Genomic DNA, 9752 nt, shown 5'->3' with positions numbered 1-9752 from the left:
ATAGACATTTGGGTTGCTTCTCCCTTGTGGCTATTGTGAATAATGCTGCTATGGACATGGGTGTACTGTTTGAGTCCCTGCTTTCATTTCTTTGGGTGTATATCTAGAAGTGGAATTCCTAGATCATAATGTAATTCTGTTTTTACTTTCTAAAAAATTTTTAAATTAAATTTTATTTTTTTTATTAAATAAAAATTTATTGTCTACTCTTTACACTCATGTTGCTGCTATAAAGTATGACAACATACACAGATTCCTAGCATGAATTACTCATTGCTCACCCCCACTGAACTACAGACATTGCTTGAGAATTAGATCTTTGCTTTAGGGATTAAAAAAAAAAAAATTGGAGCATAGTATCTTGAAAAGTATTCTCAAGTGACGTGTTGGAATTCGAAGGCATAGCCAATACAGTAAAACAGCACCGACTGTGCTGTCCCTGGGAGGAAAGGCGAATGGAAAACAGGCAGAGTAATTATAAGCAGTTGTTTCTGGTGACAGATGTGACTCTGAAAGCTTGATTCTGCCCATCTGGGCTAAGTGGCTGCTTTGAGGAGGAACAAATAAAACGGGGGAGGGTGGGAACGTGGATACTATGAGTTAAAAAAGTATAAAAAGTAATTAATTATATCTAAAATATAGATTAGATATAAATGATCCAGAACTCATTAAATAAGCTCAAAAATACTGTAAAGTGGCAATTTGAACTACATTTATTTTTAAGCAAGTGGGGGGAATACTAAGTGTCTTGAATGTTGTGTGCAAAACTGATCCACATCACCATCTCACCGTCACAACTGGACATGGCAAGGCGGGTGCATTGGTTTCCAGCATCACAGGCAACACTGCATGTAGGTTTTTTAATGAATAATGTAAACTTCAGTGTTAAGGCAGCTGGTACTAACGCTGCACACAGGCTTAGCTCCGTGCCCATTTCAGGAATGAGACCATCAGCACTTGAAAACAAACTGAGAGAAGAAAAGGGGAACCAGCATTATCTGACAAAAACAATGTGTCAAAATATTTTCCCTTTCACACACACAAAAAGAAAAACACGTTTAGATAAACAAAGCACCCATCCCGCCAACTTCAGCCTGTTCCTTAACAAATATTTCAAAATACTGATCAATAATAGTGACTGCAGTATTTCAAAATACTGATCAATAATAGTGACTAAATTCCAGTGCCCGAGCCGATGGCCCCAAGGAAGTCAGCCAACACCGACAGGGTGCCGATGCACAAGCCCCCAAACGCAGCCACCGTGGGGATGTACCTATTAAGCTCATGAACCATAGAGGTATCCCTGTGGCCCCTCATTACCATTTGCTGTTTTTTAAGCTGTTTAGCTACATCTTTGGCTGAGGAACCAGACACCTCTATCCACATCTTAGAAAAGAATGCACATGATCCCAACATGAAGATGATACAAACAACCACATGGACAGGATCCTCAAATATGGCGCCCATGGACTCAGGAGGAGAAAGGTAGTAACAAAGTCCCCCCCACTGGGTAAGAATGAGCAGGTCCTCCCCCACTGACATCAGCCCACTGTCCTAGTAAATTTACTAAAAAGTTGCCACTAAATCGAACTGACAGCATCTGGGAAATAACATACAGGTTGGACACCAGGGCCGACTGCAGGATGATGGGGATGTTGGAGGTGTAGAAGAGCTTGAAGGGGTAGCTGCTGTACTGCCCTTGGTACCGGGCCGACTTAATGGGCAGGTCCACACGAAATCCCTGAAAATATATAACAACAGCAAACACGAAAACTGTAGCAATGAGGTTCATGAGATTGGGTAAATTCTGACGATGGAAAGCCTCCCTTAGAGCTCGAACTTTGTCCTGGTGGCCAGTAAATTAAAGAGAACTATGACTGCACCCTCAAACTCGGTACCTCTGCCAGCGTTAATGGTAGTGGGACTAAAGGCCTTCCAGACAATGGTTTCACAGATGTTGGTGGCAATAAAGAGGGAAATCCCAGACCCCAAGCTGTAACCCTTCTGTAGCAGCTCATCTAACAGTAGCACAATCAAACCAGCAACAAACAACTGAATGATGATAAGGAGACAGATTCCAGCACCCCTTTCAGCAGGATTCCCGTACATGCCCGTCATGACATACACAATGGCTTGCCCAATGGTAATGATCATACCAAATAGTTTCTGGGCTCCATTGAATAGAGCTCTATCTTTGGGTGTATCTCCAACTTCAATGATTTTGGCTCCAGCTAACAACTGCATAATCAAACCAGATGTTACAATTGGGGAGATACCCAATTCCATTAACGTTCCTCTGTGGGATGCAAGAATAACTCTCATCCAGTAGAAAGGATCTGCAGAATCTGATTACATGATTCCAAATAGTGGTATCTGACAACATACTAAGAAGATGAAGAGGGTTATAGCAGTCCATAGTACCTTCTCTCCAAACTTGATTTTCCTTTCAGGTTTCTGAATTTCTGGTAGAACTGCACAGAAAAGTTTGAGAACTTCTAAAAATTTGATGCCCATGGTGGCGGCTAGGGCAGCCGGGCTGGGCCCTGCTACCTCGGCGCGGCCTTCGCTCGGATCCCGTGGCTCGGGCCTCAGGGCCCACTCCCGACACGCTCCAGCCTGCCCCGCCTACTTTTACTTTTTTGAGGAACTGCCGTACTGTTTTCCATAGCAGCTGCACCATTTCACATTCCCACCAGAAATGTATAAAGCTTCCAATTTCTCCATATCCTTGCTGACACCTCATTTTGTTTGTTTGTTCTATAATAGCTGGTTGATATTTGCTGTAGACTGCATGTTTTTGTCCACTCCACCTCCCATTGATATATTGAAAACTTATCCCCAATGTGATGGTATTTGGAGGTGGGGTCTTTGGGAGGTGATTAGATCATAAGGGTGAAGCCCTCATGAATAGAATTAGTGGGGGTTTTTTTTGAATTTTATTTATTTTTTTATACAGCAGGTTCTTATTAGTCATCCATTTTATACACATCAGTGTATACATGTCAATCCCAATCTCCCAGTTCATCACACCACCCCCTCCCCACCCCCCGCCGCTTTCCCCCCATGGTGTCCATACGTTTGTTCTCTACATCTGTGTCGCAATTTCTGCCCTGCAAACCAGTTCATCTGTACCATTTTTCTAGGTTCCACATATATGTGTTAATATACGATATTTGTTTTTCCCTTTCTGACTTACTTCACTCTGTATGACAGTCTCTAGATCCATCCACATCTCTACAAATGACCCAATTTCTTTCCTTTTATGGCTGAGTAATATTCCACTGTATATATGTACCACAACTTCTTTATCCAGTCATCTGTCGATGGGCATTTAGGTTGCTTCCATGACCTGGCTATTGTTAATAGTGCTGCAATGAACATTGGGGTGCATGTGTCTTTTTGAATTATGGTTTTCTCTGGGTATATGCCCAGTAGTGGGATTGCTGGATCATATGGTAATTCTATTTTTAGTTTTTTAAGGAACCTCTATACTGTTCTCCATAGTGGCTGTATCAATTTACATTCCCACCAACAGTGCAAGAGGGTTCCCTTTTCTCCACACCCTCTCCAGCATTTATTGTTTGTAGATTTTTTGATGATGGCCATTCTGACCAGTGTGAGGTGATACCTCATTGTAGTTTTAATTTGCATTTCTCTAATAATTAGTGATGTTGAGCAGCTTTTCATGTGCTTCTTGGCCATCTATATATCTTCTTTGGAGAAATGTCTATTTAGGTCTTCTGCCCATTTTTGGATTGGGTTGTTTTTGTTTGTTTGTTTGTTTTTTGTTTTTTTAATATTGAGCTGCATGAGCTGTTTATATATTTTGGAGATGAATCCTTTGTCCATTGATTCGTTTGCGAATATTTTCTCCCATTCTGAGGGTTGTCTTTTCGTCTTGTTTATGGTTTCCTTTGCTGTGCAAAAGCTTTGAAGTTTCATTAGGTCCCATTTGTTTCTTTTTGTTTTTATTTCCATTACTCTAGGAGGTGGATCAAAAAAGATCTTGCTGTGATTTATGCCAAAGAGTGTTCTGCGTATGTTTTCCTCTAAGAGTTTTATAGTATCCACTCTTACATTTAGGTTTTTAATCCATTTTGAGTTTATTTTTGTGTATGGTGTTCGGGAGTGTTCTAATTTCATTCTTTTACATGTAGCTGCCCAGTTTTCCCAGAACCACTTATTGAAGAGACTGTCTTTTCTCCATTGTATATCCTTGCCTCCTTTGTCATGGATTAGTTGACCATAGGTGCGTGGATTTATCTCTGGGCTTTCTATCTTGTTCCATTGATCTATATTTCTGTTTTTGTGCCAGTACCATATTGTCTTGATTACTGTAGCTTTGTAGCGTAGTCTGAAGTCAGGGAGTCTGATTCCTCCAGCTCTGCTTTTTTCCCTCAAGGCTGCTTTGGCTATTCGGGGTCTTTTGTGTCTCCATACAAATTTTAAGATTTTTTGTTCTAGTTCTGTAAAAAATGCCATTGGTATTTTGATAGGGATTACATTGAATCTTTAGATTGCTTTGGGTAATGTAGTCATTTTCACAATATTGATTCTTCCAATCCAAGAACATGGTATATCTCTCCATCTGTTGGTATCATCTTTAATTTCTTTCATCAGTGTCTTATAGTTTTCTGCATACAGGTCTTTTGTCTCCCTAGGTAGGTTTATTCCTAGGTATTTTATTCTTTTTATTGCAATGGTAAATGGGAGTGTTTCCTTAATTTCTCTTTCAGAATTTTCATCATTAGTGTATAGGAATGCAAGAGAATTAATTTTGTATCCTGCTACTTTACCAAATTCATTGATTAGCTCTAGTAGTTTTCTGGTGGCATCTTTAGGATTCTCTATGTATAGTATCATGTCATCTGCAAACAGTGACAGTTTTACTTCTTCTTTTCCAATTTGTATTCCTTTTATTTCTTTTTCTTCTCTGATTGCCGTGGCTAGGACTTCCAAAACTATGTTGAATAATAGTGGTGAGAGTGGACATCCTTGTCTTGTTCTTGATCTTAGAGGAAATGCTTTCAGTTTTTCGCCATTGAGAATGATGTTTGCTGTGGGTTTGTCATATACGGCCTTTATTATGTTGAGGTAGGTTCCCTGTATGCCCACTTTCTGGAGAGTTTTTATCATAAATGGGTGTTGAATTTTGTCAAAAGCTTTTTCTGCATCTATTGAGATGATCATATGGTTTTTCTCCTTATTTTTGACTGCACTGGGTCGTCATTGCTGCGTGTGGACGTTCTTTAGTTGCAGCGAGTGGGGGCCACTCTTCGTTGCAGTGTGCGGGCTTCTCACTGCGGTGGCTTCTCTTGTTGCAGAGCATGGGCTCTAGGCACGTGGGCTTCAGTAGTTCTGGCATGTGGGCTCAGTAGTTGTGGCTTGCAGGCTTAGTTCCTCCATGGCATGTAGGATCTTCCCGGACCAGAGCTCCAACCCATGTCCCCTGCATTGGCAGGTGGATTCTTTTTTTTAAACATCTTTATTGGAGTATAGTTGCTTTACAATGGTGTGTTAGTTTCTGCTGTATAACAAAGTGAATCAGCTATACATATACATATATCCCCATATCTCCTCCCTCTTGCATCTCCCTCCCACCCTTTCTATCCCACCCCTCTAGGTGGACACAGAGCACCGAGCTGATCTCCCTGTGCTATGTGGCTGCTTCCCACTAGCTATTTTACATTTGGTAGTGTATATGTGTCCATGCCACTGTGTCACTTCGTCCCAGCTTACCCTTCCCCCTCCCTGTGTCCTCAAGTCCATTCTCTATGTCTGCATCTTTATTCCTGTCCTGCCCCTAGGTTCTTCGGAACCTTTTTTTTTTTTTAGATTCCATATATATGTGCTAACATACGGTATTTTTTTCTCTTTCTGAATTACTGCACTCTGTATGACAGTCTCTAGGTCCATCCACCTCACTATAAATAACTCAATTTCATTTCTTTTTATGGCTGAGTTATATTCCATTGTATATATGTGCCACATCTTCTTTACCCATTCATCTGTCGATGGACACTTAGGTTGCTTCCATGTCCTGGCTATTGTAAATAGAGCTGCAATGAACATTGTGGTACATGACTCTTTTTGAATTATGGTTTTCTCAGGGTATATGCCCAGTACTGGGATTGTTTGGTCGTATGGTAATTCTATTTTTAGTTTTTTGAGGATCCTCCATACTGTTCTCCATAGTGGCTGTATCAATTTACATTCCCACCAACAGTGCAAGAGGGTTCCCTTTTCTCCACACCCTCTCCAGCATTTATTGTTTGTAGATTTTTTGATGATGGCCATTCTGACCAGTGTGAGGTGATACCTCATTGTAATTTTGATTTGCATTTCTCTAATGATTAGTGATGTTGAGCATCCTTTCATGTGTTTGTTGGCAATCTGTGTATCTTCTTTGGAGAAATGTCTATTTAGGTCTTCTGCCCATTTTTGCATTGGGTTTTTTTTAAAAAAATTATTATTTATTTATTTATTGGCTGTGTTGGGTCTTCGTTGCTGTGCATGGGCCTTCTCTAGTTGCGGTGAGCGGGGGCTACTTTTCCTTGCAGTGTGTGGACTTCTGATTGTCGTGGCTTCTCTTGTTGCAGAGCACGGGCTCTAGGCGCGCGGGCTTCAGTAGTTGTGGCTCGCAGGCTCTAGAGTGCAGGCTCAGTTGTTGTGGTGCATGGGCTTAGTTGCTCTGCGGCATGTGAGATCTTCCCAGGCCAGGGCTCGAACCCGTGTCTCCTACATTGGCAGGCGGATTCTTAACCACTGTGCCACCAGGGAAGCCCTGTTTGTTTTTTTGATATTGAGCTGCATGAGCTGCTTGTATATTTTGGATATTAATCCTTTGTCAGTTGCTTCGTTTGCAAATATTTTCTCCCTTTCTGAGGGTTGTCTTTTCATCTTGTTTATGGTTTCCTTTGCTGTGCAAAAGCTTTTAAGTTTCATTAGGTCCCATTTATTTATTTTTGTTTTTATTTCCATTTCTCTAGGAGGTGGGTCTAAAAGGATCTTTCTGTGAGTTATGTCATGGAGTGTTCTGCCTATGTTTTCCTCTAAGAGTTTTATAGTGTCTGGCCTTACCTTTAGGTCTTTAATCCATTTTGAGTTTATTTTTGTGTATGGTGTTAGGGAGTGTTCTAATTTCATTCTTTTACATGTAGCTGTCCAGTTTTCCCAGCACCACTTACTGAAGAGGCTGCCTTTTCTCCATTGTATATTCTTGCCTCATTTATCAAAGATAAGGTGACCATATGTGCGTGGGTTTATCTATGGCAGGCAGATTCTTAAGGACTGCGTCACCAGGGAAGTCCCTAGAATTAGTGCTTTTTTAAGAGAGCTCCCTTGCTCCTTCTGCCTTCTGAGGACACAGTGAGAAGACTGAGTCTGTGAACAAGGAACACAGCCCTTACCAGACGCCTAATCTGTTGGCACCTTGATCTTGGACTTCCCAGCCTCCAGAACTGAGAAATAAATGTTTGTTGTGTAAGCCACCCTGCCTATGGTATTTTTGTTAGATCAGCCCAAATGCAGTAAGTTAGTATCTCATTGTGTTTTTCGGGAAGCTGTATTTTTTAAAGCCCTGCAAGGTCGAGCAAAGACAGAGGGGGACAACTGCATTTGGAAGTCAGTCACCATACTCCCAATGGTCTTCCTGCAAGAATTAGATACGAGGTCACTGAATTTGGGGTGGGTAACAAGCAGGAGTAAATTCTCAAACTAATCAACATTCACCCTGTCTTGGCTGAGCTGGCTTTATCACAGTTGAGTTCAGGTGTGATGTTAACAACATTCTGTAAATGCTGAATGTTGTGAAATATCCACAGGGTTACTACATAAAGTAATAAAGTTTCATCTGAAATGTGTTCAGGCATCTTTCTACGATTCAGTTTGGAACCACTGATTTTGGAGACAGGTATGTGCTCAGGCATTTGCAAGTGATCTCAGCCAAACCTCTTAGCCCTCAGTTGTCTGTCTTTTTTTTTTTTAATTTTTAAAATTTCAAAAAATTTTAATTATTTTTTAAAAAATTATTTATTTATTTATTTTTGGCTGTGTTGGGTCTTCGTTGCTGCGCACTGGCTTTCTCTAGTTGCGGCGAGCGGGGGCTACTCTTCGTTGAGGTGCCCAGGTTTCTCATTGCGGTGGCTTCTCTTGTTGTGGAGCACGGGATCTAGGCGCGTGGGCTTCAGTAGTTGTGGTACGGGGATTCAGTAGTTGTGGCTCGTGGATTCGAGAGTGCAGGCTCAGTAGTTGTGGTACAGGGGCTTAGTTGCTCCGTGGCATGTGGGATCTTTCAGGACCAGGGCTCAAACCCGTCCCCTGCATTGGCAGGCGGATTCTTAACCACTGCACCACCGGGGAAGCCCTGTCTTTCTTTTCAAAGTTGCAGTATAAAGTGTAACAACCCTTTTTTTAAAAGAAATTTTTTTGATGTGACCTTTTTTTTTTTAAAGTCTTTATTGAACTTGTCGCAACATTGCTTCTGTTCTATGTTTTGGCCTTTTTTTGGCCACGAGGCATGTGGGATCATAGCTCCCCGACCAGGGATCGAACCCGCACCCCCTGCATTGGAAGGCGAAGTCTTCACCACTGGACCGCCAGGGAAGTCCCTATAATGTGTAACAGTCTTAAGTGTACAGATGATGTATTTTTACATATGTGCAAGCCCAGGTACCCACCACTCACATCAAGATATTGAACATTTCCATCACTCCAGAAGGCTCTCTTGTACCCACTCCTCAACATTCCCCAGAGGTAACCAGTGATATGATTTCTGTTTATGTAGACGAGTTTTGCCTGTTTTTGAACCTTATCATACCTTGTGGCTGGGAACAGAGAGCATGTACTTTTTGTGCTGGGCTTGGTTAGCCATGGTGCCCATTCATCCTGGTAAGATTCTTGCATGTTGTATTGACAGTTTTTCACCTTTGTTGTTTTTCACTACTGTGTACACCACAGTTTGTCTCTCCATTCTATTGATGGACATTTGGGTTGTTTCCAGTTTGCCTATTGTCAATACAGCCACTATGAACATTATCTATTGTGCATGTTTCCAGGTGGACTCGTAGGTCAACCAGGAGTGGTTGCTGGGTGATAGGGTTGGCATATGTTTAACTTAAGAACTGCCAAACGTTTTTCCAAATCTTTTAATCTCTCTTTAAAATAGGAAAAAATAAACCTCTACCTGGTTATTTTGCGGATATTTAATGGGCCCTAAGGTATTAAGTCTGTACCTGGAACACAGTGGGCACTCAATAATTGCTGGCCTCTGGCCCAGCAGAGGAAGGGCGAGGCGGTAGGCGAGCACTGCCGTGAGGTACCGCCCAAATGCCCTAAATCATTGAGCGGAGAGGCCTTTCCCACGCAGCACTCAAGGCCCACACCCTGCGAGCCGGGCGAGCCAACCTTGGCGCCCCTGCCCTGCATACAGCTACATGCCCCGATCCTGCCTCCTCAGGTCCAGAATGAGTGTCGCCTGGCTGGGCACTCATACCCTTGTGAACTCTGCGTGACACCGGACATTTATTGAGCACTGACTGTGTGCTTAGGCCCTGGGCGTCCAGGAGCGAACTACATAAAGACCCTCACCCCTCAAATTACTCGGCGGAAGGAGGGGGTAGCCTCGCGTGGGAAGCGTCGGGATCGAGCCCACCACGGTTTCTACTTGGTTTCTAGTCAGACCCTGGGCTTCCCCTGGAAGTTGCTCGAGACGACGAAGGAAAGATCATCTGCTCTTCCGCGCATGCAGTAGG

General features: G+C 42.4%; 1 pseudogene; it reads right to left on the bottom strand.

Annotated features, from left to right (window-relative positions):
• Positions 1-1058: 1058 nt before the first annotated feature.
• LOC103012770 (protein transport protein Sec61 subunit alpha-like) lies at positions 1059-2514 on the bottom strand (annotated as a pseudogene).
• Between the last annotated feature and the right edge of the window lie 7238 nt (positions 2515-9752).

The sequence above is a fragment of the Balaenoptera acutorostrata genome, chromosome 15 (assembly GCF_949987535.1).
Source record: "Balaenoptera acutorostrata chromosome 15, mBalAcu1.1, whole genome shotgun sequence".
NCBI classification, from domain to species: domain Eukaryota; kingdom Metazoa; phylum Chordata; class Mammalia; order Artiodactyla; family Balaenopteridae; genus Balaenoptera; species Balaenoptera acutorostrata.
Note: the sequence above shows the minus strand (reverse complement) of the source record. Positions and strands in the feature narration are given on the sequence as shown.